Below are 20,681 nucleotides of genomic sequence, written 5' to 3' on the forward strand. Positions count from 1 at the left end.
AGCAAAAGTGGATGGGAATCTGGGAGGCAGCGACCATGAGTTGGCTGAGTTCAGGATCCTGACACAGGGAAGAAAGGTAAGCAGCAGGATACGGACCCTGGACTTCAGGAAAGGAGACTTCGACTCCCTCAGGGAACAGATGGGTAGGATCCCCTGGGGGAACTAACATGAAGGGGAAAGGAGTCCAGGAGAGCTGGCTGTATTTCAAGGAATCCTTGTTGAGGTTACAGGGACAAACCATCCCGATGTGTCGAAAGAACAGTAAATATGGCAGGCGACCAGCTTGGCTTAACGGTGAAATCCTAGTGGATCTTAAACATAAAAAAGAAGCTTACAAGAAGTGGAAGGTTGGACATATGACCAGGGAAGAGTATAAAAATATTGCTCAGGCAGGTATGAATGAAATCAGGAGGGCCAAATCACACCTGGAGCTGCAGCTAGCAAGAGATGTCAAGAGTAACAAGAAGGGTTTCTTCAGGTATGTTGGCAACAAGAAGAAAGCTAAGGAAAGTGTGGGCCCCTTACTGAATGAGGGAGTCAACCTAGTGACAGAGGATGTGGAAAAAACTAATGTACTCAATGCCTTTTTTGCCTCTGTCTTCACGAACAAGGTCAGCTCCCAGACTGCTGCACTGGGCAGCACAGCATGGGGAGTAGATGGCCAGCCCTCTGTGGAGAAAGAGATGGTTAGGGACTATTTAGAAAAGCTGGATGTGCACAAGTCCATGGGGCCGGACGCGTTGCATCTGAGAGTGCTAAAGGAATTGGCGGCTGTGATTGCAGAGCCATTGGCCATTATCTTTGAAAACTCATGGCGAACGGGGGAAGTCCCAGATGACTGAAAAAAGGCTAATGTAGTGCCAATCTTTAAAAAAGGGAAGAAGGAGTATCCTGGGAACTACAGGCCAGTCAGCCTCACCTCAGTCCCCGGAAAAATCATGGAGCAGGTCCTCAAGGAATCAATCCTGAAGCACTTACACGGGAGGAAAGTGATCAGGAACAGTCAGCATGGATTCACCAAGGGAAAGTCATGCCTGACTAATCTAATCGCCTTCTATGATGAGATTACTGGTTCTGTGGATGAAGGGAAAGCAGTGATGTATTGTTTCTTGACTTTAGCAAAGCTTTTGACACGGTCTCCCACAGTATTCTTGTCAGCAAGTTAAAGAAGTATGGGCTGGATGAATGCACTATAAAGGTGGGTAGAAAGTTGGCTAGATTGTCGGGCTCAACGGGTAGCGATCAATGGCTCTATGTCTAGTTGGCAGCCGGTGTCAAGTGGAGTGACCCAGGGGTCGGTCCTGGGGCTGGTTTTGTTCAATATCTTCATAAATGATCTGGAGGATGGTGTGGATTGCACTCTCAGCAAATTTGCAGATGATACTAAACTAGGAGGAGTGGTAGACACGCTGGAGGGCAGGGATAGGATACAGATGGACCTAGACAAATTGGAGGATTGGGCCAAAAGAAATCTGATGAGGTTCAATAAGGATAAGTGCAGGGTCCTGCACTTAGGACGGAAGAACCCAATGCACCGCTACAGACTAGGGACCGAATGGCTAGGCAGCAGTTCTGTGGAAAAGGACCTAGGGGTAACAGTGGACGAGAAGCTGGATATGAGTCAGCAGTGTGCCCTTGTTGCCAAGAAGGCCAATGGCATTTTGGGATGTATAAGTAGGGGCATAGTGAGCAGATCGAGGGACGTGATCGTCCCCCTCTATTCGACACTGGTGAGGCCTCATCTGGAGTACTGTGTCCAGTTTTGGGCCCCACACTACAAGAAGGATGTGGATAAATTGGAGAGAGTCTAGTGAAGGGCAACAAAAATGATTAGGGGTCTGGAACACATGACTTATGAGGAGAGGCTGAGGGAACTAGGATTGTTTAGTCTGCAGAAGAGAAGAATGAGGGGGGATTTGATAGCTGCTTTCAGCTACCTGAGAGGTGGTTCCAGAGAGGATGGTTCTAGACTATTCTCAGTGGTAGAAGAGGACAGGACAAGGAGTAATGGTCTCAAGTTGCAGTGGGGGAGGTTTAGGTTGGATATTAGGAAAAAAATTTTCACTAGGAGGGTGGTGAAACACTGGAATGTGTTATCTAGGGAGGTGGTAGAATCTTCTTCCTTAGAAGTTTTTAAGGTCAGGCTTGACAAAGCCGTGGCTGGGATGATTTAATTGGGAATTGGTCCTGCTCTGAGCAGGAGGTTGGACTAGATGACCTCCTGAGGTCCCTTCCAACTCTGATATTCTATGATTCTATGAGTGAAATTCTAGAACAGCCTTCCAAGGGCAATAGTGGGGGCAAAAAAAACCTAACTAGCTTCAAGGCTGCACTTGATAAGTTTAGAGAGGAGATGGTACGATGGGACTGCTTAGAATGGCATGTAGCCAGTCTGTGATTGCTAGCAACAAATATCTCCAACAGCCGGTGATAGGACATTAGATAGGGAGGGCTCTGGGTTACCACAGGTTTATTTCTTAGGTGTCTGGCTGGTGGGTATTGCTGGCATGCTCAGGGTCCAATTGATTGCCATATTTGGAGTCAGATTGGCAAAGACCCTGGGGTTTTTTGCCTTCCTTTGCAGTGTGGGGTCACTTGCTGGTTTAAACTAGTGTAAATGGTGGATTCTCTGTAACGTGAATTCCTTAAATATTGATTTGAGGACTTCAGTAACTCAGCCAGAGGTTACAGGTCTATTACAGGAGTGAATGTGGGGAGGTTCTGTGGTCTGTGATGTCCAGGAGGTCAGACTAACTAGGTAATCATGATGGTCCCTTCTGGCCTTAAAATCTATGAGTCTATGAATTAAAAATGTTATTGTAATGCTCTTGAGAAAAGAGGCAGAGTTAAGGTTGTGTGTGCAACCTAGCATTGGCATTTCCTGACAACTGAGTACTTAACTATGCCCAAAATTAATATTCTTTTTAAAATTCTAGGAAGTTTCATTTTAAAAAAACATAGTAAAAGAAAAAAAGGGAGGGGAAGGAATCCATCCAATTCCATGCTATTTATGAAGGCCTCTCATCTTCCATGCACCTTAATTGCTAGACCTTCTGTTTTTTTCCTCTCTTTTGGTTTTCTTGTTGCATCCTGCCAGTTACATTTTTATCTTCTTCCCCCCCACCCCAATTCTTCCTATACCTATCTGTCCTTGCCCTGAGATGCAGTGACCATTATCCAAGCAGAGTTGAATGGAATGCCCACGAAAACCTGCTAACACTAAGCTTTTGTTTGGTCATTCCAGGGAAAGGTGGCCATGGCTTTCAAAACTGACGGTTTAGGTGCCTTGACTTTTACGTGCAACTTTAACTGGTGACAATTTAAAAGGGCGTGATATTCAGAAAGTGCCAAGCATCTGCGCTTTGAATATCAGATTTCTTTGAAGAGTTTCAAGGTGTGCACCCAAAAATGGAGGCATTTAAAATGGATACATTAATCAAGAGCTAATGTTGTGATGTGTCTCTTATGATCACACTATATCATCAAAACATACACAGCTCTCACCAGTATTCAGAAGAAAGTGGTGTGACAGACTCAGACCAGAAGGATATAAGAGAGTAGTAGAAAGCAGGTAGATCAGCCTCAGTCTGTTGGGATCCTGGAGATGGGCAGGCAGAGCCCACCCACTACTAAAGTACCTCCCCCTGTCTAAGGGGAGGATCCACAAGGTCCGGGATCTCAATTAAGTACGGGGGACAACTAAAGATATAACAGGGACAGGAGTGAGGTCACAGGGCTAAACAAAGGGAACCAGACAGGGACACCGAGCAGAGAACCCCAGACAGGGCCCACTGCTCCTTGAAGGCATCAAGGGAGCCAGCAGACGCTGCCCAGAGGAACTCTGCCCAGATGCGTGAGACCAGGGAGGAGCGGAAGTAGGCCCCACAGACACTGAGCACCCCCTTATCTACCATCCTCTTCCTGGTGGTGTAAATGGCTACTTTGGCTAGTGCCAGGAGGAGGTTGATGAGAAGGTGTGACATTATTGACATGAACTGGGACCGTACAGATCATTGTTGCAACCAAAGTCCCGTAGTGGCACCAAATCTTGTATAAGGGGGTCAAATAAGGTGTCTAAGACAAGGTTATGGTTTGCTGGTTATGATTATGCTTTCTGTATATGTGTATCGATTTTGTATTTCAAGTTATAAGTATTGGCTCTATGCTGTCTGTAGTTCAAACTTATGCTATGCTTTTGAGTGACACCCCAGACAAGTTGGTGTCAGCTCTGCCAAGCCTGCTTGATGGCCCATTAAGGACCATCAGCCATACAATTGACCGAAGGCAGATACACCTTATGACTCAGCAAGGCATGAAGGGATCTGCCTATGGACAGAACTCTGAGGTTTTTCCATGCCTTGTGATGGACAGCTTGTCTCTGGGACAAAGAAAGCAGAGACCCCATGGCAAGAGACTATAAAAAGCTGCTGCAGCGCCTCCATCTTGTCTTCAGTCCTGCTTCTTACCTGTAGAGGAACCTTACTACAAACAGAAGCTCTACACAAAGGACTGATGACCCATCCCAGCTGTGGATGTACTCCAGAGACTTCATTTGAACCTCCAGTTTATTCTATCACTGCTACAAGCCTGAACCAAGAACTTTGCCATCACTGTATGTAATTGATTCCATTTAACTGATTCTTGCTCTCATCTATATCTTTTTCCTTTTATGAATAAACCTTTAGATTCTAAAGGATTGGCAACAGCATGTTTTGTGGGTAAGATCTGATTTGTATTTTGACTTGGGTCTGGGGCTTGGTCCTTTAGGATTGAGAGAACCTCTTTTCTTTTACTGGGGTATTGGTTTTCATAACCATTTGTCCCCATAAAAAGTGGCACTGGTGGTGATACTGGGAAACTGGAGTGTCTAAGGGAATTGCTTGTGTGACTTATGGTTAGCCAGTGGGGTAAAACTGAAGTCTTCTCTGTTTGGCTGGTTTGGTTTGCCTTGCCTTGGTGTGCACAGAAACCCCAGCCTTGGGTGGTAACTGCCCCGCTTTAAGCAATTTGTCCTGAATTGGCACTCTTAGTTGGGTCCCACCAGAATCAGCATCGTTACAGGAGGTCTTGCAATTTATTGGGCCATGGTTAGGGTGTGCAAAGATGAACAAGTGTGGGGAGAAGTACAAGCAGAACCACAGCAGGAGGTTCTGGAGGAGCCAGAATAGGGGCTGCAACCTGGTGCACTCCAGATGCATATGCGCCAGGGTCTCCCTCACACTGCAGAAGGGGCAGGTGTCCAGGATGGGGGTGAACCACGCCAAGAACACACCTGTGCTCACAGCTCTGTGAGGGAGCTGCCAACTGATATCCCCAGCAGGCCCCAGGACCAGGGTGGAGTATAGGCGGGGTGCCTCACCAGGGTGCCTCACCCTCCAGAGGCGGTAGGAGGTCCTGCCACTTTGTGTGGGTAGGACATGAAGGGTGTGGAGCACGAACGTGTACAGATGTTTCCTTGGCACGGTCTGAAAGCAAGCCAGCTGCAAGTCATGCAGCCAGCTCATGGTGAAGGGGTTGGGTGGCTGGATGGGTCCCGGGGCAGGGGCCAGATGAAAAGGTCCAGAGGGCCCGGGGTGCAGGGTGAGCAGGGGCAACCTCTCACAGGACTTGGTCGAGGTAGGCCCAAGCAGCAGGCAGTAAAGCAGCTTTCACCTCCTGAAGTACGCGCCGGGGACCACGAGGGCCGGAGAGCCCCATACGCTGAGCAAGCATCAGGGGATGCTGTCAGTCTCCTCAGTCATATTCCAGGAGATCTCTGACTCTGGTGATTTCTGCCAGGACCAGCCTCTGTCGCACCGAGCGGGACTTTGCCCCCTGCACATGGAGCTGGGGCTTGTGTATCAGGGGCTCCATGAGATCTGCCCCCTCAGCGGCCACCATGGACCTGGTCACTGAGACCAGTTTCCAGGTCCAGAGGAGGTCCTGATAGAAGACCAGCACCCCACAGAGGTCTTGCGGAATGGGAGATATGGAGCTACCAGTCGTATCGGAGCCCTCGGACGCAGCGTAGGAAGGTGTGCGCCAGTGTGCTGCACACCAGACTACCTGCACCAAAAAGGAGCCTCTGCAGAGCCTGGAGGCAAAAAGACGTGGACCTGAGTGCACAGGCACTTCAGGCCCTGTCCTCCCTCCTCCAGGGGCAGGTGGAGGACCCCTGCAGAGACCCAGTGCAGTCCTGGCCAAAGGAACCCCAGAACCAGCCTCTGGAGATCAGCCAGGAAACCCAGAGCTGGGACCAGGGTGTTGAGCCAGTGCCAGAGCATGGACAGGACTAGCTGGTTCAGCACCAGTACCCTCCCTCACAGGGAGGGGCACCGGAGTAGTCCTGTCCATCTCCGGAGCCGCTCTGCCAACCTGCCCCCTAAACCTTGCCAGTTCTCTGGCGGAGACGGAGGCATGGCAGAAAGGTAAATGCTGAGATAGAGCAGTGGACCCACGCTTCACCAGATGGCTTGAAGAGTGGGTGGGAGGGAGTTCACCTGCCACCCGTACCCGACCACCAGGCCAGAGCTCTTGACCCAGTTGACCAGGGCAGAGGAGGCTGCCAAGTAGATGACCTGGCAAGCCTCCACCTGCACCAGGTGGCCTGGGTCCTGGACCACGAGGAGTATGTCATCAGCATACACCAATAGGACCAACCGCAGCTCCGGCTCCTGGAGCACCAATCCCATCAAGCTCCGGCAGAGGAGACAGAGGAAGGGCTCAATCGCCAAAGCGTACAACTGGCCTGACAGTGGACGGCCCTGATGCACCCCATGCCCAAAGCTGACCGGTTCAATTAGGGTCCAGTTGAGTCTGACCAGACACTCTGCCGAGGTATACAGCGCCTGGAGAAAACCCACGAACTGGCCCGAAGCCAAACACCAGCAGAGTGCCTAGGAGATACCCATGATCCACCCTGTTGAATGCCTTCTCCTGATCCAAGGACAGAAGGGCAAATGACAGACCGTCCCTACACCTGAGCTCCAAGAGATCCTGGACCAAGTATAGATTATCAAAGATGGTCTGGCCCAGGACGCTGTAGGTCTGGTCAAGGTGGACCACGTCCGCCAGCACAAACCCCAGCCACAGTGAGATGGCCTTCACTATGACCTTATACTCCATGCTGAGGAGCGAGACGAGACGCCAATTCTGAGGTCATGGTCGTCCCCCTTCTTTGGGAGCAAGGCGAGCATGGCTCGCCTGCACGACAGGGGGAAGACCCCGCTCTCCAAGGACTCAGCCCAGATGGTGACAAGATCTGGGCCGAGGACATCCCAGAACACGTGGTAGAACTCCACAGTCAGCCCATCCATGCTCAGGGATTTATTGGTGGGCAAGCAGCAGAGGGCTTCCAAGAGCTCAGCCAGAGTGAGAGGCAGCTTCAGCTAGTCCCGGTCCCCCACACTGACCATCGGGAGCCTGTCCCAGAGCACTCTACAAGAGTCAGGTTCGGTCAGATCCGGGGAGAAAAGGCTTGCATAGAAGGTCCTGGCCCTCCCACGCATCTCTTCCAGATCCATGAGGGAGGTGCCGTCCTCTGCCAGGAGGCAGGTGACGTGCTTCTTAGCCCCCACTTTTTTCTCCAGGGCATAGAAGAAGCAGGAGTCGTGGTCCATCTCCCGAAGGAGGCAAATGCGGGATTGAACAAAGGCTCCCCAGGCCCAGTGGTCCTCGAGGGCCCAGAGCTCCTCCCACTTCTCCCAGCATGCTCTGTAGAGGGATGGATCCTCAGGGCTGGTGGCCAGATGCCTCTCCAGCTTCAAGACCTCCCATTCCAGCTGCTCTATAGCCACATCCCTCTGCCAGCTGGCGCCCCGAGTGTACTCACAGCAGAAGAGCCAGGCGTGTACCTTCCCCATGTCCCACCACTACCACGCCGTGGGAAAGGCGCACCGCTACCCTCGCCAGGCCAGCCAGAACTCCCAGGAGGATGTCACGAATTGCATGTCCTCCAGCAAGCTGTTGTTAAAATGCCAATAGACCAGCCCTGGCCTCTCCATGCTAAGAGAGGCCATCATGGTCACCAGATGGTGATCTGAGAATGGGACCAGCCGGACACTGGAGGAGTGGGCCCGTGAAAGATGACACCATGACAAGTAAATGCGGTCCAACCAGGAGTGGCGCGACCAATGGGCCACCACATGGACAAAGGTGAACATCGAGATATCGTCTGGGTGGTGGTCGCACCAGACATCCACCAGGGAGTGACAATCGACGATCTCCCTGAGGACGTCCATGGCAGCTGGACACCACTTGGCCCCCCGAGTGGTCCCGTTCATCGAGAGTGGTGTTAAAGTCCCCACGCAGGACCAGGCACTCACAAGGATCCAAGGAAGGTGGACACCTGCCGAAAAAAATCGCAGCCACTCTGGGCCTGATGTCAGGGCATAGACGTTGACGAGATTGACCACCAGCCCCTCCATGCAGACCCAGAGGTGCAGCAGGTGGCCCAGCATAGCCTCAACAACCCCCAGTACCTTGGGCCGTAGGTCAGGGGAGAACAAGGTAGCCACTCCAGCCATATGAGCTGTGAGGTGGCTGAAATAAACCCTGTCCCCCGACTCCAGCCGCCAACTGGCTTTGGCAGCTGGATTCGTATGTGTTTCCTGCAGGAAAACCACAGAGTACCCCCCCAAAGGAAGGAGAGCACCTGGCATCTGTGGAGACCCACCCTACAGCCCCCGGTGTTTAGTGCGGCAAAAGTGGTAGGTGCCATAGGGAAGGCTGGGGGGGATCCTCGCTGGCAGGGATGCTCATGGCCACCGTTGTGCCACGCAACAATCCGTGACCAACCCCGTAAGTGAGCAGGGAGTCATGGAAGCAGCAGGTCTGCTGGTAGGCCAAAGCACCCAGCCTTCCAGTCCCTCTACCGTCCCCCAAAATGGCCCTTGTGGCCCGGAGGATTTCATGAAAGTCCCCCCAAGAGCAGGAGAGTGAGCTGCACCTTGTTTCAGGACTCACGTGCATCCTGGAGAAACTCTCGCAGCTTGTCTCGCAGCCTATCAGGGGGCTGGGTTGCTGGCTCCTGACCGTCTTCTGGCAGGACCCCTGTCGAAGCCCCATGGCCTACCAAAATGGGCAGGCAGGGGGCAGACCCCCAGCATGGCGCCCGATGTGCTAGCACCACGCAGCGCACCTCAGACCCTGGCTAAGTGGGGGGCAGTGGAGGGAAAATAGCACCCCCTAGGGGGTCGGAACAGGGGAACATGAAGGCCGCTCCCCGGGGGTCATCCTCCAGGAAGGGGAAGGAGATGGCCCCGGGGTGGCAATACCAGCACGGGAGGTGGAGGGGATGGGAGGGGTAGGGGCATGGCAGGAGGCAGGAGTCAGGAGCCAGGAGCAGAGTTGGGTGGAGGTGCAGAAACGGGAACATGGGCCCCAACAGCTGAGCTACTGAGGGTGGCACCTCTCGGCCGGACTCAGGGGTTTGTGGAGCAGGAAGGGGGCCCTTGGTAATGCCAAGCTCAGGCTCTATGGTGCATGTTTCAGCCACGGTGTCATCAGATGGAAAAGCATCAGTGGGGCCCCCCATGTGGGAAGGAGGTCAGCCGCCCCGCATTGCGAGGGATACCCCTGGTAACTCTGGTCCCGGCCGCATGGCACTGGCCGTCACCTTGAGTGGCTCAGTGGCTGGTAGCAGGGTGCCATCTGCAGCTGGGTTGGTAGAAGAGTTCAGGGGTCCCTCGGAGGCGGGACAAGAAGCAGTGGTAGGGGGGAGGGAGCACAAGGAGAGGGGGGGCCAGGGCAAGATCACCCAGATCGAGGTCCGCTGACAGAGGGTCATCCTCCCCCTGCATGACCAGAGTCAGACCCAGGGCCTTGATCTCCTCGAAAATGGAAGAAAGATCACAACCCACCATCCTGAGGACCTCTTCGCTGGTGCCCAAAGTGACGCTCGCCTTGGGGCTCCCAGGGGCCTTAGGTGGCTAGGGGGTAAGAGGGGCTTGATCGAAGGCCCCCTCGAGGAGGGACTCTGGAGGAGGGGCAGTGCTACCCTCCATTGCTGCCACATCTTCCCCAGCCAGCTCTAGCAGATGGGATGCACCCAGGGGCAAGGCAGAAGGCTCAGTGTCAGTGGCCCCTTTCCTGGTCTTACAAGTGGCCTTCACATCAGATGGGAGGAGCGGAGCTCGAGCCTTCTGCTTGCCCCGTTTCCCCTGAACTTGGGCCCAGCCCTCCATGGTATCATCGGTGGGCTGGTTAACAGGGGTTGGGCCGGGAGGCAGGGGCAGTGGCACGGGAACTCAGAGAGGTAGTGGTGGGGCAGCATGAGGGAGGGAAAACTCTCCCCTCTCCCATGCCCAGCAGTAATCCCACTGCACCCTCCTCCACAGGCCCCGCTAGACTGCAAGCAGGGAAGGCAGGGCTCTTTCACTCATCTGGGCGCGCTGTGGGAGGTGCCCCTAGGGCCCGAGCGGAAGCAGTTGTGGGCTGGGGAGGAGGAATGGTGGCTCTGGGTGCCGGGCAGCTAGGGGAGCCGACAATGACAGGACCGGCATCCTGCTGGGGCTCAGGGGTCCCAGATGCTTCTCCGGACATGCCCCATCGCCCGGCAGAGGTAGCACCAGGCTTCCCCGTAGAGTAATGCACCTGGTAGCAGGCCCCCTGGTAGGGGACCAGGAATGACCCCTTGAGCACCTCTCCATCTCATGCCACCAGTAGCAGTTGAAGTTGCACCTGCCAGCGGAACAAGAGGACATGATGGAGGGCAGGGTCTTTGCAGCCCAGTGGGAGAGGGCTGACAACGGAAATGGGCTTCCCCAGGATAGAGAGGCAAGGTAACAAGGCAGCGTTAGGGAGGAATAGAGGGACAGAGGTCAGGACCAACCAGACACCCAGGTCATCCAGCGGCTCCAGGGGGAACGAATACGCCCCCCACCATGAGGCCCTTCTCTACCGCCTTCTGGGCGGCGGCCTCCAATGCCCTTCCCGTATATTTTGGAGGCCACCACTATGGCTGTGGGCCCCACCACCCTGGCCAACGTCTGCACATAGATCTCCAAGTGGGGCGAGGCAGGCACCAGGAGGCAACGGACGCCGTGCTTCCTGGTCAAGGTGGGGAAGGGGCCCCGGCTGATAGAGATGGTAACAGAGGCGGTGGCCAGGAGAGATGATGTAGCAGTAGGTAGAGGAGCCACCACCACCTGGGCATACGCCCTGGGGGCCGGGAATGCAGTACCCACAGAGCTGGGGGAGGGAGCCCCAGGGAGGGACACCATGGCCTGTGGCGGATTCCAGCTCCTCTAGCTGCACTAGGGGAGGATGTCTAGGATGGGGGGGGGGGTGGGGAGTGCAGTGAGACTGGGGTCAACTAAAACAGGAGGGGCACAAGCACATGGGAGGGGCTAATTAGGGCAGAGGGACCACAGCGTGGGGGGGAAACAACTGGGCTGGAGGTAGGACAGGGAAGCCATGGGGCTAGCCTCAGAGGCTGGGGTGGGGCAAACAACAAAAACTGCAGGGGGAAAAGGGCAGGGCAGGCAAACAAACTACAGCTGCTGTGGGGCTGGGGCAAAAGGGGGAGCAAAGGCTGCAAGGGGCAGATAGTAAGGGGAAAAGCTGGTGTTCTGCTACGGTGTGGGGGGGGGGTCAGTCCAAGGGGAGGGGCACGTGTGCTTGCAAAATGTCAATGTTTCTTGGCTGCTGCTCCAGGCCCAAATGGTGACAAAAGGGTGTGGCAAGCAGCTGAGTCCCAGAGGAAGGAGCTGAGGCAGATGGTAAGTGGCCAATGGGGGTGGCTGAGGGGGCAGCAGGAGTGGGGGGGACACACCAATGGACCAGGGGGCGGGCTCCACACCACACCCCCATGTCCCCACAAACATAGTCAAAACCCCCACCATAAGAGCACAGTTGGAAAGTTACTCAGCCTTGGCAGGCCCCCTCCACGGTGGTCTGCAGAGTCTCTGCGCACTCCCGCAGCAGCAAATGATCCTCTTCTTCTCCACCTCAAGGCTCCAGCAGCTCCCAGGCAGCAAGCACAGCAGCAGTGGCTCCAGCAGGCAGCCTGGTGGCCAGGCAGGAAGGACCCTCCTCAGGTGGTAATGGTGTCCACAGCACCAGCTGGGGTAGGGGTCCCTCACTCCCCTCTCCTGGGGAGCAGGCCAGCAAGCCCTCCCCACCAAGGGGCTGCAGCAGCAACCAAGGGTTGGGGTGGGGTCCTCCAGCCAGCAGACAGGGAGTAGCTGGAGCAGTAGCAAGGGCCTAATAGGAGCAGGAGCCGGAGTAGCTTCCTACCTCCCTTGAGGCCAGAGGGAAAGGTAGCGAGAACAGCCGCTGAAGGATAGCCAAACAAAGGCTACTCCAGGCCAGTCAAGATACCTGATGCCAATTAACTAGTTAAGGTCATTAGGCTAATACCAGCACCTGACCCCAATTAACTGGCAAAGGGTCAGTTAAGGCCATTAGGCTAATGGACACAGCTGGAACCAATCAAGGTCTCACTCATCCTGCTTAAAAGCTCTCCTTCCCAGCTCTCTTGGGGGGAGTTTAGGTGAAAGGGGCTGGAGGAGAGGAAGTATTGCTGTATCCTGAGGTAAGGGAGAAGCTAGGAAAAGGGGACCTCAGGGAATCAAAGCAGTATCAGTAGTGAAGGGAAAGCTGCTGACAGCTGCTACCATTAGGGTCCCTGGGCTGGAACCTGGAGTAGAGAGTGGGCCCAGGTTCCCCCCTTCCCCACCCACCCACCCCATGCTCTACAGAGATCCCCTTGAGAGGGGGAGCAAACTTTCCTCCAGGCAGGAGGCCAAACTGCACCTACTGAGCTCTAAGGAGCAACAGAAACTGTGGGTATTCTACCTCCCATACTGGCCTGTGATGAAAGTAGCTGAAGTGAGCTGTAGCTCATGAAAGCTTATGCTCAAATAAATTGGTTAGTCTCTAAGGTGCCACAAGCACTCCTTTTCTTTTTGTGAATACAGATGAACATGGCTGATACTCTGAAACCTAGCTCAATTAGCTGTGACCTTTGCCATTATATGGAGAAAGGGAGGCTATATTGAGGGACTTAGTGAGCTTCTGAGGCTACTGAATCCACCTGGAAGTGGGGGACCCACCAATACAGGCTTGGAACTTTGTTACAGTGCCTTTAAAAGGGCTGTAGAGCTCATTTATTTACATAGGGTTGCTTTGTACTCCTTTTATTCACTTTGAGTAGTACTTTATGAAAAAGTCCCTTTAGAGTCAATGGAGTTAGTCAGAAAGACCCCAGATCAGGAAGATACTTAAGCAGGTGCCTTACTTTAAACACATGAGTAGTCCCAAATTAATGAGATTATTCAAGTACTTAAAATTAGCACCAGGAACACAGTAAAATATCACTCAAATTTTAAAAAGTGTGCCACTGTGTAACCCACTATTATTTATTGATTGATTGTATTATGCTAGCACCAAGATCCCAATCATGGATTAGGCCCCAATTGTGGTTGGCACTGTACAAACAGAACAAAATGCTTATCAAATAATACAAGAAAAGAGATAGCAAAGTGGATACAGACAGAGAAATAGGGGAAAACAAGGCAACAAATGAGATAGTAGTTGTCATTTTCTGAGGCTAAATATTACAGGTGGAAGATTATGTAGGTTAGATGTAAACACATTAAGTTTTGATGATTTATGGCCTGGAGCACTCACAGACCCATGGATAAATTATTCTGTAAAAATATTTCTCCCATTTCACTAATTTTACATGATCATTTAAAATGAAATGTTTTATCCTAACATGTAGCACTACTTCAAACCTTTTGGATCACATTGACAATAATTACTTTTCATGCTCTTTCTTCCAAACTAAAATAAAATATAAAATGAAGATACTTCAGGCCAGTGATCAAGTGTAAATCGGCATTGCACTACTGGAAAACATCAGCTAAGAATCTGGCCCTAAATATTTCCAGCTGAGGAAAATAGTCACTTCTCATTATTTATCCGTTTGGTCCATGCTAGAGCTAGTAAGAATGCTTTTCACCTAAATATCTTTTGTTCACCAGAGAATGCAGTGTCATTGACAGAAATGATTCATGGAGATGTGGTGTTTTTGGTGGAGTTTTCAGCCAGCAGTTTTCAGAGGTTTAAGGTGCAGTTTCTGATCAATTCCAGAGAGAGAAGGAAAGAGAGAGAAGAATTGAAAACCTGACCTTTTTGATTATCAAACGGACATTTTGACACAATTCCATTTAGTGAAGCCTTTTGAAAGGTTGTATTTTCATTCCAATATGGAACAAAGACAAATTCTGAAACCTTGAAGATTGTCACAAAACATTCTCTGGCTGTCTCTAGTCCATATATAGTGCTATGAACCCTACCTGCAGGAAAAAGGGACCAATTTATTGAATGACTCCAGAGGATCATGATCCTCTGATCATGATCAGAGGATCATTCAGAGGAATGGTAGGATAAAAAAGTGCTTGTGTATATATATGGCTTATATTTGTCTTTCAAGGCAAGTCACCTGAAATCTCCAAACATCCCTCCTACACCCAAACTTCCTCAAACTAAGCAATTAAGACTCCCATCCTAGATCTTTGTTTCTGCTGCAAAATAATTGCCCTCAGATGACTTGTGCCATGAGAAAAAGAAATGATGCTTGTATCCAGATCCATTATTTCTATTGTGTAGTGAGCTAGAGGACTCTTTCCACAGAGACCCAGCTGGGAGGATTGTAAACCATGGTAATATAACCTAAAGCATATATTCCCTCAAATCTTTTGTGGCCACAGACTTGAGCTATGGGTGGTGCTCTGCCACCTCTCGTTGGTCACAGGGCTTTGAGAGCTGTAACCAGGAAGAAGCCAAGCAGCCACACAGCCAGGGAGCATCAGGGAGACTCAAGGCCTCTGAGCCACAGAACAAAGGGCAAAGTGTAGATGCAGCAGTTACAGGCCCCCCTGTGCCAGACATACAGGAACCCTGTGTTGTAGTTAAGAAGGGTAGAGATGAACCCACTTGGCCCACAATACACATAATTATCGCTTCCTCCCACCCTGCTCTGCATTATGCTGTCTCCACATCAAACTGCAAACAACCCTGCTGCCTTCATATCCTCATGTGCCATGAGATGAGTTGATGCCGGGGGATCCCTGTCCATCTTGTATGTCCCCTTGAGTCCTCTTACATGTCATGTGTTTTAAAAACTCAGGAAATTTTATAGGCAAGAGCATCATTTAATAATAATCTGCAGCTCTTTTATAGCACTTCTAATCCCTAGATCTCAAAGTGCTTTATAAAGAAGGTCAGTATCATTATTCCCATTTTACAGATGGGGAAACTAAGGCACACGGAGGGGAGGAAAAAAAACTACACCCAAAACAAAATGCTTGCCCAAAGTCACCCAGCCATAATACTAGAAGCCAATGAAATGTCATTTCAAATTGACAAATCAAAATGTTTCCTTTTTAAAAGGTCAAAACAAAACATTTTCTTTTTTTTTAGGTTATACACCAGACCCTCACTAGAACACACATCTATATAGCGTGAATTCTCATAACACGGTCACAGCCATGAATCCCAAATTTAATTACTTTAATTGGAATTCATTTTAACACTGTACCGCCCATTGATCCCAAATCCAGCATTCTAGTGTATTTTGACTAAAAAAAATTAGGTGAAATCAGCATGAATTTGCAAATGTTCTGGTGTTGCCAAATCTGCTTCTTTTTTTTTTCCCAACAATTTGCACGCAGCTTCATCTATAACCTTAGGCTTCACTCATAAGCACCCAACCCACTGTGCACCCATCTCAGCACCAAATATTTGCTGATGTTTCTGAGGACTTAGTGCAATTTCTCTCTTTGGAGGGCCCAATCACAGGCGCATAGGCCCTACCCCTGGGGTCCTGATTGTATGGGGATGGGCAGACAGATGAAGCTGGCCTCTCCACACATCCCTCCAAAAATCCCACATTGGCTTGACAGCTGGCAAGAAATCCCATCCTTAACTCCCTGCTCCCTCCTCTCTTCTGACTAGCAGATGGGACAGCCATTTGAGAAAGGACTGCTTGGTCTGCTGGAGAGGGCGGGTGTTTCCACAGCAAGCCCAAAAGGATCCTGTGCTAGGGGATAATAAGTCCAGGTGGCACAAACCTGAACTGCATGTAAGAATTGGCCACAGCCGAAAGGGAAATAGGAGCACTAATCTAAATTTGGAAAGGGCCTAGAGACCACTTGTGATTGGTGGACACTGAATTCCTGTTTGGGATCTGGGATTTATTTCCCACTCCCATTGACTGCTTTCCAACGACACTGGGTTCTGCCCATGCTGATGAACGCAGTGGCATAGATCCATGTACTGGAGCGATCCTTGGGTGCATTCTTGTCCCTCCAAAATTTGAGGAGAGTTTGCAGCTAACAGGGGAGTTCCTACCACACATTGTGTCCTCTATCCTGGGATGGCACGGGATACAGAGGAAGCTGGAACGGTCTCCTCCGTATCTTTCGTTACCATGGGACAGGCTTATGGCAAGTGCCACTGGAGCCCTTCCACAGCCGGTCATCTGAGCAGTTCCCTGCCCTCTCTCTTCTCCAGGGCAACAACACTGGCAATGCCAATTAAGTTGCTGCTTCTTTTGGAGAGTCATTGCTGGTGTGTTGGCCCCTAGTGAGTGTTGTTAGGTGTAAACTCACTCATTCCCTCTCGTTATCTGACCTGTCTGCTCTTCAAAACCTTTCTATCTACATTCATTGTTGCAGGCTACTATAACAGTTTATGAACTTTTACCCCCTTTCTAACAAAATGAGCTCAGATGAGTGGTAGGCTTGCTAGACCCTGTTTTTTACAGCAGCCCTTCTACCTCTTCCCCATACCTGCTGATCTTTTCATTCCCTCTCTCACATCCTTTATCAAACCACAATTCAATACATGGCTGCTGCTTCCTCTTGGCTCCTAGTGATACTGCTTTCTGCTGTCTGTGTTCATGCTGAATGTCACCTTACTCTGAGTGATCCCAATGATTTCAATGGGACTCGGGTCTATTCAATCTGAGCAGAAATGGCACAGTTGGGTCCCTGGTTTTCTTCAAATGCTTTCACTTTTTTCCATAGCTCTATTTGATATCTTTGCTCTCTTCTTTTTAATTGTCACTGCTGAATCAGATACTGTATTGTTTTCAAAGCATCTGGCCTATGGAATCCTTCAACTCCCCTCCCTTCTATCTCCTTTTCATGCAAAAATGCACTGATATGAATGTCAGGTGTAGTACCTACTAGAAAGGACATATACACACACCACACCAAAGGCATTCCAATGGCTGAGTTGTAAGAATGTTCTTATTTATAATAGTAAACATTTTCTACGTCTGTTTGAACCACATCCCAGGACTCTTACTGATGAGTAACATCTTATTCCTGCAGTAGTGAATAGGACAACACATCTGCACCAGCATTCACCAACATAAGTAAGGTATTTAAGATGTATCTAAAGAACATGTATGGCTCCATCTACTGTAACAATTGACAGGTTTCAGAGTAGCAGCCGTGTTAGTCTGTATTCGCAAAAAGAAAAGGGATACTTGTGGCACCTTAGAGACTAACAAATTTATTTGAGCATAAGCTTTCGTGAGCTACAGAATGCATCCGATGCAGTGAGATGTAGCTCACAAAAGCTTATGCTCAAATAAATTTGTTAGTCTCTAAGGTGCCACAAGTCCTCCTTTTCTTTTTGCAACAATTGAGTATCTCAACTTTTTAATATATGTGTCCTCAGAAAACCTCTGAAGTAGGGAAATGCTATTAGTCCCATTTTACAGAATAGCAAATGGGGGCTAAGTGACTTGTCCAAGGTCACACATCAAATATGTGACAGAGATAGGAATTTAACTCATGTCTTCCAAATTCCAGGCTAGCACCCAGACCACTGGCCCTTCCTTCCTGTTTGGTCTTTTGCTCTCAGTATTGATCAAAGTATTCACTCTTCTGCTGCAACACTAGAAATGTCCTTCGGTGTAAAGATATTGATTATAATAAGATGTATTGGGTATATGTAAATGCCAGTGTCTGAAGAGACCTTGCATATCAGTTGCAATGGGCACTGGATGATACGATGCATTGGGAATGTGTAGAAGTATCGTATCGTCATCAGTGCCCATTGCGACTGACATTCAGGGTATTCAGGTAACATACCCTGAATGTCAGTTGCAATGGGCTTTGTTAGAAAAGAAGTATATTTTTGCATGTGTAAATGATAACTTTATGCTCCTTAACCCTTTTGCTGCCGCTCTTTGGGACCACTTTTCTTGCAGCCAGTGAGACTGACACTCTATCCAGAAAGAGCCTTGCATTGTATCAGAGCATCTTGGCAAGACTCCCAATTCCTGGCTCAGGATGGGAAGGGATATATAGAGATGTGATTCTTCCCAAAAAGAAAGTTAGGTAGTGAACCAAACTCTGTGCCTTGATCCATAGCCAATTAAAGTCAATGGAAAAGCTGTCATTGAGTCCATCACCTTTGGATCAGGCTCTTATATCAACATAAAACCAGTGAAATCTATGGAGTTATTCCAGATTTATACCTGTGCTACTGCACATAGGCTTTGGCTCACTGGCTCCACTTCCACACTGCTATAGAATATGTGACTATCTGCTGAAATGTCCTATTCTGAACAGAGATAACAGGGTTATTGTTATGAAAGATTATAAGTCAGAGATACAGACATATTGGGAAGACATAAATAGATTCATAGATTTTTTTTTAAGGTCAGAAAGGACCACTATCTTTATCTAGTTCAGGGGTGGCCAACCTGTGGCTCTGGAGAGGTTAACATGAGGCTCCTTGTAGAGGCTCTGGGGCTGGAGCTACAGATGCCAACTTTCCAATGTTCCGGGGGGCGCTCACTACTCAACCCCTGGCTCTGCCACAGGCCCTGCCCCCACTCCTCCACCCCACCCCACTCCCAGAGCCTCCTGCATGCCATGAACCAGCTGATCAGGAGGTGTGGGGAAGGAGGGGGAGGCACTCATCGGGGCTGCCGGTGGGCGGGAGGTGCTGGGAGTGGGGCGTGCTGGAGTTGATGTATTACTGTGGCTCTTTGGCAATGTACACTGGTAAATTCTGGCTCCTTCTCAGGCTCAGGTTGGCCACCCCTGATCTAGTTGAACCTCCTCCATAACACAGGCTAAAGACCTTCACTCAGTAATTTGTCCATTGAGACCATAATTTTGTTTAAGCTATAGCATATGTTTTAGAAAGCTATATTGCCTTGATGTTAAGACTTTATGAGATGGAACATCCACTGCAGTAATAGGTAATAGGTTTCAATAGTTAATTACCCTCACTAAGAAAAATATGCACCTCCTATCTTGACTGAGTTTATTTAGCTTCCAGCCACTGGATTTTATGTCTTTGTCTGCAGAATTAAAGATCCTTAACCTATTATAAATCTTCATCCCACAAAAGTACATATACAGCATGTTCAAGTCAGCTCTTAACCTTCACTTGGATAACCTAACTAATAAAAATAAGATGTATTGGTAGAACTCATTATTTGCAGGGCCAGATCCTCATTTTCTGTCATTCGTGTAGCTCCATTGACTTCAAGTGACTTCAATGGAGTTACATAACAACCTAGGGTCTGGAACTCTGTTACTAAAACACAAGCCAATACCTGCTGTGCTAAAGAAGAATTTCTCTCAACTGTCAGCAGTACAGTTTTGTAGAGTACAATGATTGCCAGGGGGATGTTGTGAAGGCCAAAAAAAAACTGGGTTCAAAAAAGAATGTTAAGTTCCTGGAGGATAGGTCCATCAATGGCTATTAGCCAAGATGGTCAAGAATGCAACCCCATGCTCCGGGTGTCCCTAAACTTCTGACTGCCAGAAGTTGGGACTGGACGACAGGGGATGGATCACTCGATAATTGCCCCGTCCTGTTCATTCCCTCTGAAGCATCTGGCACTGGCCACTGTTGGAAGACAGGTTACTGGGTTAGATGAACCACTGGTCTGACCCAGTGTGGCCATTCTTATGTTCTTATGCGATGAGTTGGGTGATGCTTTCTGTTAAGATGGCTGGTGCTCATAGCTGGGTGTGGATCTCTTTTTTTGCCCCCTTCCTCTGCCTGCACAATACTCAGGTCTAGAATACCACTGCGTCTGTAGGCATTTAGAATTGCTGTTTCATGTGCTTACTAAACTGCCTTTTTAAACCAAGCTTTTAATGTTTTTTAGCCATTTTTTACCATGTGCTTACTAAACAGCTTTTGAATATTGTTTAATGCTTTTTTATTCACTTTTTTATCATGTGCTTAGTAAATTTCCTTTTTAATTCTGTTTTTATAGCTTTTAATGTAAGGTAAGGATCCTCTCTAAATCTTGGGACTACAAGACTGGTTCCACAAGTGCATTCTGTGACCTAGCGGTAAAACAACCTCTGATTGGTCCACCAAGAGGAGGGGCTAGCTCCCAGGAGCACTGCCCAAACCAGCTATCATTTCACTATCATTTCATTTGATCAGGGGGTTGGACTAGATGACCTCCTGAGGTCCCTTCCAACCCTGATATTCTATGATTCTACCAACAGGCGGTGGGGTAGGATGTTTCACTCTGCATGTGTTCAGTAACACAAACATCTATTCTTTACCAACAGCTCTCCTTATTCAATCCCCTTTTTTTCAATAAACCTTACCCAAACGTCTCTCACTCTAATCTTTCAGTGTATCATATTTTCTATTCTTTTATAGCATACCTTTACCAGCCTCTCTTTTCTTTAATAATC

This window comes from Lepidochelys kempii, chromosome 6, assembly GCF_965140285.1.
Source record: "Lepidochelys kempii isolate rLepKem1 chromosome 6, rLepKem1.hap1, whole genome shotgun sequence".
Taxonomy (NCBI): Eukaryota; Metazoa; Chordata; order Testudines; family Cheloniidae; genus Lepidochelys; species Lepidochelys kempii.